This window comes from Aedes albopictus, chromosome 1 (genome assembly GCF_035046485.1).
Source record: "Aedes albopictus strain Foshan chromosome 1, AalbF5, whole genome shotgun sequence".
NCBI lineage: Eukaryota > Metazoa > Arthropoda > Insecta > Diptera > Culicidae > Aedes > Aedes albopictus.
In genome coordinates, this window is record NC_085136.1 from 239,784,455 (window position 1) to 239,798,883 (window position 14,429).

Consider the following 14,429-nt stretch of genomic DNA (forward strand, 5'->3'; position numbering starts at 1 on the left):
ATATAAACGACTCATAAAAAAGTGATCATTTTCCGTAACAAAATCAGAAATTGCCAATAAAGAAGTAGGGGTGGGAGCAATAATAAACTATAAAATTTCCATAAACAAATCAAAAAGTGCATAAATAAATCAAAATTTCCCATAAATAATTGATTTTCGAGCAATAAAAAACGTCGGAATTTCCACGAATAATTCAATAATTGCAATAAATAACTACATTTTTTCCACCAAAACAGTTAAAATTTTCCATAAATAAATCTGATTTTTCCATAAATAATTTAAAAATTCCCAATTGAAAAACATCAAAAAAGCAATTGAAAATTTAGCAATAAATAGGAACTGATGAGCAAGGTAAAAGTACCGGCTGAGCCATGCGGCGAAGCCGCATAGAGGATTGAGGAACTGAGGCGGCAGAAGGCCGCCGATGTTTCCGAAATCCGATGCGCCGTAACTGCGTCGATTCGGTTCTAGGCAATCCACAGATCCAAGAATTTGCCCGGTATAATGCGAACATAGATGTTATCCCTTTTTTAAGTCCGACGAGCGTTAGCGAGTTCGGACAGCAAGCGATTGTCTGTTAAATTGCACAATAGTTTCAGTCTTTCTATCATAGTTCTATAATGTAGTATGTTCGAAAATTTTTGTTGGAAAAAATATAGTTTTTTATTGCAATTGTTGATTTATTTGTGGAAATTCTTACATTTTTTATTGCTAGAAAATCAATTATTTATGGGAAGTTTCGATTTATTTATGCGCTTTTTGAATTGTTTATGGAACTTTTTTAGTTTATTATTGCTTCCACCCCTAATTATTTATTGGTAATTTTCGAATTATTTATGGAAACTTTTTAATTTATTATGGGACGATTAATTGGCTGCCAATTTTTATTGCTTATCCAAAGGAGCGATTGACAACATTTTGACATCGAGAAATGTCACAGATTAGCACGTGGTGTGTGATTCACCGGATTCTTTTTCGATTTTTCTTTCAACATGCATCACCGGTTCAATTTTCTCTCTTTTTTTTCCGTGAAAGTTGCTGCAGTACACACGAAAAAGATTCACGAGGAAAGATGCATTTAGCGCCTTCAAATGATTTTTTGGACAAATATGATCTTCTACAAAGTTGTTCTCAAAAATAAGGCCCTCTTTTCAATGTACATAAAAATTAGGGTGGTCCATATTTTCAAAGAAATTGGGAACCAAACTTTTTTATCTGCTAGAATAACTGTATACATTCTTCGAGAAAGTTGTAGATCTATCAATTTTGAGCAAGTTTCTTGAAGACACATTTTATGTAGCTTTGAAATTGACCGATCTAGAGGTGTTTTTTTGAATAAGCTTAGAGTGGTTCAAGAAAAACCGGTTTTGTGGCGTTAACTTTTTCAGTTTCGATTTTTCATCAAAATCGCCCAAGAAACACTTGTAGAGCATAGTTTTTTGAAAAGGAGTTATGACGGATTGGGGCAATCATAAAAATTATCTTTTGTCCGCATTCAAAAGAAGAAACGTTGTTACACAACATATCAAAAAATTAGAGGGCTGTTTTTTTGTAACTCAAGTGAAAAATACTTGAAAAGTGCCTTTTTTTCTAGATAATCATCAATAACTTTTGAACGGAATGACATAGCAACATTCTCAGCGAACGAAAATGCGCTTTTTTGGAAGCTGTAAAAGTGGTTCTTACGCGACTTAGATGAAAATTTTTAAACAAAAAAGGAAAAGCAATAAAAAAACTTTTGTTCTAGCGTCACCCTTTATCTTTATCTTTTTTGTTTCAAATTTCACATCAAAAATGTCTACGAACCATTTTTAGAACTCAAAAATAACGCACATTTTCGTGCGCTGGGAATGTTGCTTCGTCATTCCGTGCAAAACATTTTCTAGAAAAAAAAATAGGCACTTTTTAAGTATTTTTCGCACACCAATCGTTCATATCACCTTCTCAAAAAAATATGATTTTTTAGGAAAAACACCTGTAACAACCTTGAACCAAAAGAGATAAAGACCATTTCAGCGCATGAAACGACACGTCTTCAAATGCTCTACAAGTGTTCTTGGGCGATTTTGATGAAAAATCGAAACTGAAAAAGTTAACGCCAGAAAACAGGTTTTTCTTGAACCACCCTAAGCTTATTCAGAAAAACATCTCTAGATCGGTCAATTTCAAAGCTACATAAAATGTGTCTTCAAGAAACTTGCTCAAAATTGATAGATCTTCAACTTTCTCGAAGAATGTATACAGTTATTCTAGCAGATAAAAAAGTTTGATTCCCAATTTCTTTGAAAATATGGACCACCCTAATTTTTATGTACATTGAAAAGAGGGCCTTATTTTTGGGAACAGCTTTGTAGAAGACCATATTTGTCCAAAAAATCATTTGAAGGCGCTAAATGCATCTTTCCTCGTGAATCTTTTTCGTGTGTACTGCAGCAACTTTCACGAGAAAAAAAGAGAGAAAATTGAACCGGAGATGCATGTTGAAAGAAAAATCGAGAAAGAATCCGGTGAATCGCACACCACGTGCTAATCTGTGACATTTCTCGACGTCAAAATGTTGTCAGACTTGCTCCTTTGGATAAGCAATAAAAAATTAAGAAATTTCTTCTAATTTCATGAAATTTCGCCAAATTTTACCAAAGCATTTGTAAATTTTGAAATTTTGATTATTTTCAAATTTTTTTTCTGAGAATTGTTTTACCCCGTTATCTTCTCAAGAAAAATAAATAATATATGATAAAGCATCTATTCTTCAGTAGAATAAAGAACTCTGAAAATTTGATTCTGATCAGAGAACATCGTAGCAACGTTATTTCGAAAGGAGGTTGAGTTAGTCCGTTTTACCCTACTTTCCCCAAATGAAAAAAAATCTAATAATTGCATTTCTTAGTCATCATTTTTCTGTTGAATTAATATTGAAGAAAAACCCTTGACGATAAATAACGTTGTCATAATTTGCGACAACACTTCTTTAGACAGCTAAAAATATGGGGTAAAACGCATACCCCGAGAAAAAAATTTTTTTTTCGAAAGTTTTTAAGTTGGCGCATCTGGGTCACATATCAAATGAAAGCTCTTGGGTAGTCCTTCAAAACGTAGTACTCAGTTTTTCATCCTAGTTCTGTTGGTACGAAAACAGGCGCCCTGAAAATCGTCAAAAAAATTATGAAAATAACCTATTTCTTCAAATAAAATATCAAAGAATATCCAACGCTTGGCTCAAATGGAAGTGCCATAGGAGTAGAGTGTCCATGCAAAATTTCAGCTGAATCCGTTAACTTTTGCGGAAGTTATTGCGATTTTAGTGATTTTACCTATTTTTAGACATGAAATCTTTGAGGGTTATTTTACCCCACTTCCCCCTAACGGAAAAATCTGAAAATCGGCCAGATATCATCTTTTATATGGAAAACCATACCCTGAAAATTTCAGTTCAATCGGAGCACATCGATTCCACTTCCTTTGGAAAGGGGGTCGCGGTTCTCGCGAACTGGCTCTTAAATCAACCTTAAAGTTGCATGTAAAGCAATGATTGCTCTAAATACATCGTATATCTGCACTCAAAAAGGCTTCAGCACCATGGTTACTTGGGGAGATATTAGCTTAGGTGTATAAAAATAGTTTTTTGCATCGAAACCGTTGATGTTCAACTAGTGAATTTTGCCTTCTTTTAAACATAGGCTGTTCTTCTCAGTTAGTAAGACTAGATTTTGACATTAATTGTTGATTGTGGTAAAACAGTTCGGAAATATTAATATTGTAGAAGTCGACACTGATTTTTCATTTGGGCCTAACTGACATTTTCGAGTTCTCTTCATCGATCCTCTCTTTGTGTTATCACAGAATGTGGATTGAGTTTTCCAAAGATTTTTTGATTGAAATGCGAAGAAGACGACTACATGTTGCTATAGAAACAAAAAGAATAATGGTTTTTTTTTTTTTGATCAAGTTATTAGCGAAAGAGAGAGTCGACGAAGAGAAATCGACCAAGTCAGTTAGGCCCTTATGAAAAATCATTGTCGAATATGCACTTATAGCATAGTTACATCGTAGTCTCGAGCTTAGTATCATACAGGCGTATCTGTAATGATCGATATCTCTTTATCGATTTTCTCTTTGCTTAATAACTACCGGTGAATCATTTCCAGTTGTTTTCGTTGTTCTAGCCCGAGTCGTTCTTTATCGAAACGAATCAAGAGATCATCCTAGCGGTGAACATATCAAATTATTGTAAAATATTGAAACTGACGACATTTTTTATGTTAATGGACTGAAATTAATTCTTAGGAAATGAATAAAATTTCTATTTGCCCGAAAGTACCATTTGCCAGAATGTACCAATCCAAAGAATTTAATATTAAACATTAAATTCTGGGGATTGGTACATTCTGGCAAATGGTACTTTCGGGCAAATAGTATTCTGGCAAATGGTACATCCTGGCAAATAGTTTTCTGGCGTTTGTCATTCTGGTGAATGGTTTTCTGGCGAACGGTTTTCTGGCAAATATCGCACAATCGAAAACGCCATTGATGTTTCATTGCAAGGCTAGGATCCTTTGCGGGCTACGGGTTGGTTAATGCGTCTTACAACTCATACAGCCAGGGTTAGGGTACGCGGGAAGTGCAGGTTCCACGCTGATTTTTGATAAGGCTTTCCTTGCCTAAGTGCAAAAAATTGAATGTTCACAATTTTTTTTCTGAAATTTGTGGTGAAGCGAAAAAATCTTCAAACACAAAGGCCGTATTTCTCACTTGTATGAATGAGGCGCACAGTTTCTTCAAAAAAAAAAAAGTTTCCTTACATTGTTCACCGGCATGAAATTATTCTTCTCTTCGAAAAAATAGTGAGTCGGAATTCACCTTCTAGAGGGCGAAAAAAAATTCTCAATATCACAAAGCAGTTTTTTGTCCATGTTTGGTAGCGCAAAATATCTCAGTATTTTATAGCGCATTTAGTTCGCCACTGGACTATCGCACTAGTTTTCACGAGTGCGAAAACGCTAATAAAAGTGTGCGATTGCATCAAATCAACTTGGTGTCTTCAGAGCACTTGTTCACCATAGATTGAAGAAATAGTGCGCCGAAGACATCAACCTGATTTGATGCAAACGCGCACTTTTATTTATGTTTTCGCACTTATGAAGTCGCAGTTCGCAGTCCAGTGGTGAACTAAATGCGGTATATCTTATATTTCGCAGGTTTAGTTTTGTAGTGAGATGTTTATATACCTTTGTATGTGGTCTGCACCAACACACTCATGGGTGTAGCAGGCTTGACAGAAACTCCCTCGCGAGAAAATGAGGAAGCGATTTCGGCGATTTTCTGAGGAGTGAAAATAAAACTCAGAAATCAAAACGCAAATCCTCAACAGCACCGAGCGCGAGCTTGCCGCGCAGCGAGGAGTTTGTCCAACACTCATAATTGCTTGTTGTGTTTCTCACGTCAACTCACACTCAAAAAGCTCTCGCGAGTTCCATTCCCATACAAAGAAAGACTCTCGAGGCGAAAATCGCACTCAAAACCCCGAAATAATAATCGGCTCTTTTTTCGTTTCCCTCTTCCTCGCTCAGTTTTTATTGCCTCTCTGTTTGGGGTTCGTCCGCTCCCTCGCGACGAGGCAAAAGCAAAACACCGCTCTAGAGCATAAGCGCTTGCATCACTGTCTCCTTCTCTTTCTTTCCTTCGGCGTCGGTCCATAAAGCCGTCCTTGCCCTCAAAAAAAATTTGAGGGCAATGTTTACAAATCGTATGAGAATTCGATGAGGTTATGTTTTTGATGCAAGCCTCTATGTTGCAAAACTCTTTTGATTTCGAGGAGGATTATCAAGCCTGGTGTGTAGTATTGTCTTACCTCTGGATGTATGATGTACCTTGGTTTATTGACAGCTGAATATAATTGATAGTATCGAGCTACGGTGTTTTATTATAATAATACGCTACTACAAATTGACGACGAAGTGGGATTAATTTAGTTGTTTTAAATTGTTTATTTGTTCTATTCGTGTGTGTTGTGTCTTGAGTTTGATAAGGTAAGTGATTTTTCCTAGTAATAAGATATGGAATACACTAGCGTGCACAGGGGGGGGGGGGGCACTTGCCCCCCCCTTCTATAAAAAATTATATGCACCATTTTTGCAATTCTTGCACCTTGGATCTTACCACGCAATGTTGAGAATCACTGAGCCATGGTGCACCATTGACACATACAATTTCTTAGTATATCATGCACAACCATGATGTTCTCAGAATCATCTAGGCTAAACTCACGCACCATCTTCTAACTAATCAGTGATGTCAGCACCATATTCGAATAACATGCACCATTTTGGCATTTCGTATTCCAAAACTGTATTCCATGTACGTCAACCATGGTGACTTCGGCACCACATTGAATTCTAAGCACCATTTTTGCAATTCGTGCACCTAGCCATACAAAATAACGAGTATCGCTGAATAACAGTGACGACTAATACAGCACACTAACATCATGCACCTTCTTCAAAGCTTTCAATACACCATCATGATGTCCACAGAATGATCTAGGTATCCACGTATTATGATGATCGCATCAAATGTCTTTTTATCAATTAAGTATCTATACCTCATACTGATATGCACCATCATGAAACTTCATGCACCATCACAGCTCTTCAAGCACCATTTCAGCGTTTATCATATCATCTAGGCATCTAAAGCACCGTAATGCCATGAGCATCACATAAAATACATTTTTTTTGTATGCTATGCACCATTTTTGCAATTCGTGCACCCAACCATATTGATAAGCTTTGAAAAACGGTGACAACTAATGCATCATCTAGCATCATGCACCTTTTTCAAAGCTTTCCAACCACCATTTTGGCATTCACTATATCATCTAGGCATCTTATGCACCATTATGATGTGGTTCACAAGTGAATTTGATGCACCATTTTGACATTTCGCATACAAAATAGCATTCCTTGTTCCTGGTCTATGTTGATTTCTGTGCCGTATTGAGTTTCCTGCACCATTTTTGCAATTCGTCCACCTACATATGGAATTTGTTGAGTATAACTGAATCATGTTAAAACTAATGCACCATACAATGTAGCTCCTTTGCATTCCATGCACCACCATGATGATCACATAAATATCTAAGCACCATCTCACGCGTCATCTAAGCATTTAACTCACATTTGAATTTCATAAGCTTTATTTTGCCATATCGTACACCAAATTGTATCCCGTGTACCTGATCCATGTTGACTTCCGCACCACATTAAATTCTATGCATCATTTTTGCAATTCTTGCATTTTGGATCTAATCACCCAATGCTGAGAATCACTGAATCATGGTGGCAACAAATGCACCCCTGATACATACAATTTCTTAGTATCTCATGCACACCCATGATGTTCTCAGAATCATTTTTAGGCTAATCTCACGCACCATCTTTTAACTAATCAGTGATGTTAGCACCATATTCGAATAACATGCACCGTTTTGGCATTTCGTATTCCAAAACTGTAATCCATGTACGTGAACCATGGTGATTTCGGCACCATATTGAATTCCAAGCACCATTTTTGCAATTCGTACACCTAGCCATACACAATGTCAAGTGTCGCTGAATAACGGTGACAACTAATACAGCACACTAACATCATGTACCTTCTTCAAAGCGTCCACAGAATGAACTAGGTATCCACGCATTATGCTGATCTCATGCACTATCTTTTAATTAACTAGAAATCAAATGCATCATACTGATATGCACCATCGTTAAATTTCATGCACCATCAAAGCTTTCCAAGCACCATTTCAGCGTTTATTACATCATCTAGGCATCTGATGCACCATTATGTTGTGAGCATCACATAAAATACTTTTATTTTGTATTCTATGCACCATTTTTGCAATTCGTGCACCTAATCATGCAACATGGAGATAATCTTGGAATAACGGCGACAACTAATGCAGCACATACGCCTTCTTCAAAGCTTTTCATGCACCATTTTGGCATTCATTATACCATCTAGGTATCTTATGCACCATTATGATGTGGTTTACATTTGAATTTGATGCACCATTTTGGCATTTCGCATACAAAATAGTATTTCACGTACCTGGAACATGTTGATTTCTGTGCCACATTGAGTTTCCTGCACCTTTGCACGAATTGCATGTGCACCTTAATATGAAACATGACGAGTATAACAGAATCATAGCTAATGCACCATACATACATCATTCATTCCATGCACCACCATGATGTTCACAGAATCATCCAGGCACCATCTCACGCACCATCTCTGAATCAAATATGTGTCTAATTGCGAAATAATGCACCATCGTTAAATTTTATGCATTACTAAAGCTTTCAATGCGTAATCGTGGCGTATATCTGTAGTAATCCGTGAAGGCATTCCAGGAGAAATCCCTGGAGAAATTTCAAGAGGAATCCTTGAAGGACTTTCTGGAGGAATCCCTGAAGCCATTACTAAAGAAGTGCTTGAAAGAATTCTTGAACGTAGCTCTCAAAAACTGGAAGAGGAGTGTAGAGAAATTTCTGTAGAATTTGCAGGAGGAACTACTAAAGGAATTGCTGGAAAAATTATTAAAGGAATTCCCTGGAGGCATTTCTAAAGGAATCCTTGAAGAATTTCCTGGGGGAATCCGTAGAGGAATTCGTAAAAGAATTCATGGAGGAATTTGTGGAGAAATATTTTGAAAAATTCCTGGACAAATTTCTGGAAGAGTTCCAGCAGGGGCTCATTAACGAACCCCTGGAATAAACTCTGGAGGCATTCCTGAAAAAAACACTGGGAAATTCCTGGAAGAATTTCTGGAGGATTCTCTGAAGGCATTCCTGAAGTAATCCTTGGGAGAATGCCTGGAGGTTTCCTTGTAAGAATTCCTGGAGGAACTTCTGGAAGAATGTCCGGAGGAATTTCTGCAGGAATCCCTGAGGAAATTTCTGTAGGGACATTTGGAGGAGTTTCTAGAAGAATTCCTGGAGGAAGCTATGAGAAATTCCTGCAGAAATCCCTGATGTAATCCATGGAGGAATTCCTGAAGGAATCCGTGATGGAATAACAGGATGAAACACTGGAGGGGTAACAGAAGGAATCCATGAAATAATTCATGGAGGAATTCCAGGATGAATTGCTGGAGGAATTCCTGAAGGATTTTTTGGAAAAATTCCTGCATGAATTTGTGGAAGAATTACTCGAGGAATTCAATGACGAATCCTTGCAGAAATAACTGGAAAAATCTCTGGAGGAATTTGTGGAGCAATTTCTGGAGGAATCAGTGGAGTCATTCCTGAAGGAATTTTTGGAAGAATTCGCGAAAAAATTCGTGGAGGAATTTCTAGAGACATGCTTTCAAGAATCATTGGAAGAATTTCTGGAGGATTTTCAGGAGGAATACTTGGTGGAATCCTTGGAGACATTCATAGAGAAAATCCTAGAGAAAGCTTTGGAAAAAACCCTAGAGAAATCCCTGCTGTAATCCTAGGAGGAAATCCTAAAGGAATCCGTAAAGCAATTCAAGGATGAATCCCCGGAGAATTATTAGAGAAACTTCTAGAAGAATCCCTAGAGGTTTTTCTGGAGAAATTCCTAAAAAAATGTAGGAATTCCTGGAAGAATTTCTGGAGGATTTCCTGGAGGAATTCTTTGAAAAAATTCTGGAAAAATATTTGCGGCTTCCTGAAGGAATGATTAAAGGAACTCCTCGAGCAAAAGAATTCCTAGAGGGATTTTTGAGGAATATCTAAAAAAATCATTGATGAATCCCTGGAGGAATTCCTGGAGAAATTCCTGGCGAAATCTATGGGGGAATACCTGATGAAATTTTTCGAAGAATTCCTGGAACAGTTCCAGGAGAAGTTTATTTTTCTGGAGAAAACCATGGATAAATTCTTGTAGGAATACCTAGAGGAATTCTTGGAGGAATCCATGAAGAAATTTTAAGATGATTTTCTGGAGCAATTAATAGAGATTTTTTTATAGTTGTCCCAGGAGAAATTTGTCGAGAGATTCCTTGAAAAATTCTAGAAAAAAATCCTGAAAAAATGTCTGTAGAAATCCCTGGAGATATTTCTCGAGGAATTCCTGGAAGAGTTCCAGGAGAAATTTCTTCAGGATTTTCTGGAGAAATCCGAGCAGGAATTCATTTAGGAGTCCTTGCAGAAATTTCTGGAAGAATCTCTGTAGAAATTCCCGAAGGTATTCAAGATGGAATTAACGAAGGAATTTTTGCAGGAATAATGGGGGAGTTCCTGGAGGAATTTCCGAAAGATTTTTTTGAGGAGTTTTTTGCGAAACATTCCTGGAGAAATTCCTGGATGATTTTCTTGAGGAATCTCTGGGGAAATTCTTGGAGGAATCCATGTTTGAATTCCGGGAGGTATTTCTGGATAAATTCCTGAAGAATTTTTTGGTGGAATAACTAGAGAAATTCCTGGATAAATTCTTTAAGCAATTTCTGGACAAATATTTAAGGATTCCCGGAGCAATATCTAGAGGAACTCTCCGAGGATTTTGTGAAGGTTTTTTTTGAGTAATTTCTGAATAAACTCATGGATGGACTCCTGGATGAATTCCCGACGAAATTCCTGGAGGAATCCATGGAGAAATCCCTAAAGGAACTCCTAGAGAAATTCCCAGAAAAGATCCGGGAAAAATCCGGGAAAAATCCCTGCTATAATCCTAGGAGGGATTCCTGAAGGAATCTGTGAAGGAATTCAAGGATGAATCCCTGGAGAATTCCTACAAAAAATTCTGGAAGAATCCTTAAAGATTTTTCTGGAGAAATTCCTAAAAAATGAAGTAATTCCTGGAAAAAAATCTGGAGGATTTCCTGAAGGAATTCTTTGAAAAATTTCTGGAACAGTTTCGGGAGAAGTTTTTTCTGGGGAAATCCGTGGATGGACTCTCGGAGGAATATCTAGAGGAATTCTTGGAGGTATCCATGAAGATTTTTTTTAAGATTTTTCTGGAGCAAAAACTAGAGAAATTTTTATAGTTGTTCCAGGAGATTCCTGGAAAAATTCCGGAAAAAAAATCCTGAAAAAAATTCTGTAGAAATCCCTGGACAAATTTCACGAGGAATTCCAGGAAGAGTTCCGGGACAAATTTCTTCAGGATTTTCTGGAGAAATCCGAGCAGGAATTCCTTAAGGTATCCTTGCAGAAATTCCTGGAGGAATCCCTGTAGAAATTCAAGATGGAATTACTGATGAAATTTTTGAAGGAATGAATGGAGGAATTTCTGGAGGAATTTTTTGCGAAACATTCCTGGAGGAATTCTTGGAGAAATTTCTGGATGATTTTCTTCAGGAATCTCTGGAGAAATTTCTGGGAGAATCCATGTTTGCATTCCGGGAAGTATTTCTGGATAAATTCCTCCAGATTTTTTTGGAGGAATTCATTTATGAATTCTTAGAGAAATAATTAGACAAATTCCTGGATGACTTCTTTAAGGAATTTCTGGACAAATATTTAAAGCTTCCTGGAGGAATGTCCTCGAGGAATTAATAAAGGATTTTTTTTTTGAGAAATTTCTGAAGAAACTCATGGATGAATTCCCGAAGAAATTTCGGAGGGATCCATGAAGAAATCTCTGGAGAAATTCCTAGAGAAATTCCCGGAAAAGATCCGGAAAAAAATTATTTTAGGATTTTCTGGAGGAGTTAATCGAGGAATTTCTGGAAGAATCCCTGGAGACAATATTGGAGGAATTCTGGCTGAAATTCTTAGAGAACTTTCTGTAGGAATTCCGGCAGCAATCCCTGGAGGTGTTTCATGCGGATTCCATGGAAGTATCCCTGGAGGAATTCCTAGAAGAATTCTAGGAGAAATTGATTTAGGATTATGTGGAGGATTCCGTGAAGGATTTCCTGGAAAAATCCCTGGATGAATGCCTTGAGAAATTTCTGGTGGAATCCATGGAGGGAGGAATTTCTGAAGGAATTCCTGAAAAAAATCCTGAGAAATTCCTGGAGGAATCCATGAAGGCATCCCTGAAGGAATTCTTGGAAGGGTTCCGGGAAACATTCCTTTAAGATTCTCTGGAGGAATTCTGACAGAAATTCCTAGAGGATTTTCTGGAGTAATTCCTGGAGATATTTCTGGATGAATTTTTGAAGAAATTCATAAATAAATCGTTGAAGGAATGAATCCCTGAAGAAGTCCTTGAGAATTTCCTGTAGAATGTCCTGGAGGAATCCATGGAAGAATTGCTGGAGAAATTCCAGGAGGAATTCCTGGAAGAGTTCCGGGAGAAATTCCTTTAGGATTTTCTGGAGGAATTTGTAGAGCAATTCTTTGAAGAATCCCGGGAGGAAATATTGAAGAAATTTTGGTAGACATTCCAAAAGGATTTTTTTTAGAAAAAATTTCATGAGGAATCTCTGGAGGAATTCCTGGGGGTAATTCTGGAGGAATTTCTGGAGGTAATTCTGAAGAAATTTCTGGAGTATTTACTGGAGAAATTATTTCGGGAAATTCTGGAGAAATATATGAGGCTCCATGGAGAAATTTCTGAAGGAACTCCTCGAGAAATTTCTAAAGGAACTTCTGGAGGAATTTCTGCAGGATTTTTTAAGAATTTCTGAAGAAATTTTTTAACGAATCCCTGCAGGAACTCATTGAGAAACTCCTAAAAAAAAAGTTCTTGAGGAATTCTTTGAGGAATACAAGGAGAAATCCCTGTAGTTCTGGTGAAAATTCCCAGAGGATTTTTTAGAGAAATCCCTGAAGGAGTTCCTGGTAGAATTTCTGGCGCTCTTCCTTAAGAATTTCTGAAAGAATTTTTGCGGAGCAATTTTTGCGGAATTTCTGAAGAAATTCATGAATGAATCCTCGGAGGAATTCCTGAAGAAATACCTTGAGAATTTCCTGGAGGAATCCATGGGGAAATTTTTCGAGGAATTCTAGGAGGAATTCCTGGAAGAGTTCCGTTTCATTTAGGATTATCTGGAGGAGTGCGAGGATCAATTCTTGGAGGAATCCCTAGATGAAATATTGTAGGAACTCTGACAGTCATTCCTAAAAGAAAATTTCAGGAGGAATCTCTGGAGGAATTATTGGTGTATTTACCAGAGGAATTATTTGAGGAATTTCTGGTGAAATATATGAGGTTTCGTGGAAAATTAATGGAGGAATGCCTGAAGAAACTTCTCGAGGAATTTCTGAAGGAATATCTGGAGGAATTTCTGAAGATATTAATTATTGCATCCCTGGAGGAATTCCTGAAGAAATTTCAAGAAAAAAAAAACCTGGAGAAATTCCTAGGGGATTCCGTGGAGGATTCCCTGGTGGAATTTCTCGCGGAATCATTCGAGGAACTCCCGGAATTCCTGGAAGAGTTTCGGGTGAAATAACTTTAGGATTTCCTGGTGGAGTCCATGGATGAATTTCGGGGAGAAATCTCTGGAGGCATCTCGGAGGAATTTCTGGAGGAATGTCTGAAGGAGCTACTCGGGCAAATTCTGAACGAATACCTGGTGGAATTTTTTGAGGAATTTCTGAAGAAATTTCTGAATGAATTCCTGCGGGAATTCTTGGATAAATTGCAGGAAAAAATCCTGAAGAAATTCTTGAAGGAATCCGTGGAGAATTTCCTGGACAACTTCCTTGCGGAATTCCTCGAGGAATTCTTGGAAGGGTTCCGGGAGACATTCTTGAGGAACTCAGGCAGAAATTCCTAGAGGATTTTCTGGAGGAATGCCTGGAAGAACTGCTGGAGGAATTTCAAAAGTTCTTCCTCGACAAATTTCTGAAAGAATTCCTGGTGGAATTTCTGGAGGTTTTTTTGTGGAATTCCTGAAGAAATCCATGAAGGAATTTTTGATGAAAGGAATCCATGGAAAAATCCTTGGAGAAATTTATTGAGGAATACCTGGAAGAATTCCGTGAGAAATTCCTTTAGCATGTTATGGAGGCATCCGTGGAGGAAATATTGGGGGAATTCTGACAGACAGACATTCAGGAGTTTTCCTAGAAAAATGTCAGGAGGAATCTCTGGAGGAATTTTAGGAGTATTTACTGGAGGAATTCCTGGGGGTTTTATTTGAAGAAATATATGAGGCTTCCTGGAGAAATGTCTGAAAGAACTCCTCGAGGAATTTCTGAAGGAATTCCTGGAGGAATTTCTGGAAGAAGTTTCTGAGGAATTTCTGAAGAAATTCAGTAATGAATCCTTGGAGAAATTCCTTAAGAAATTTTTGGAAAAAATCCTCAATAAATTCCTATAGGATTGCTTGGAGGTATTCCTGGAAGAGTTTTGGAAGAAATTCCTTTAGGATTTTCTGAAAAAATCCGTAGAGGGATTCCTGAAAGAAATCACTGGTTGCATATTGGAGGAATTTTTAAAGAAATGTCTGAGGGAACCCCTCGAGGAATTTTTAAAGGAATATCTGGAGGAATTTCAGAAGAAAT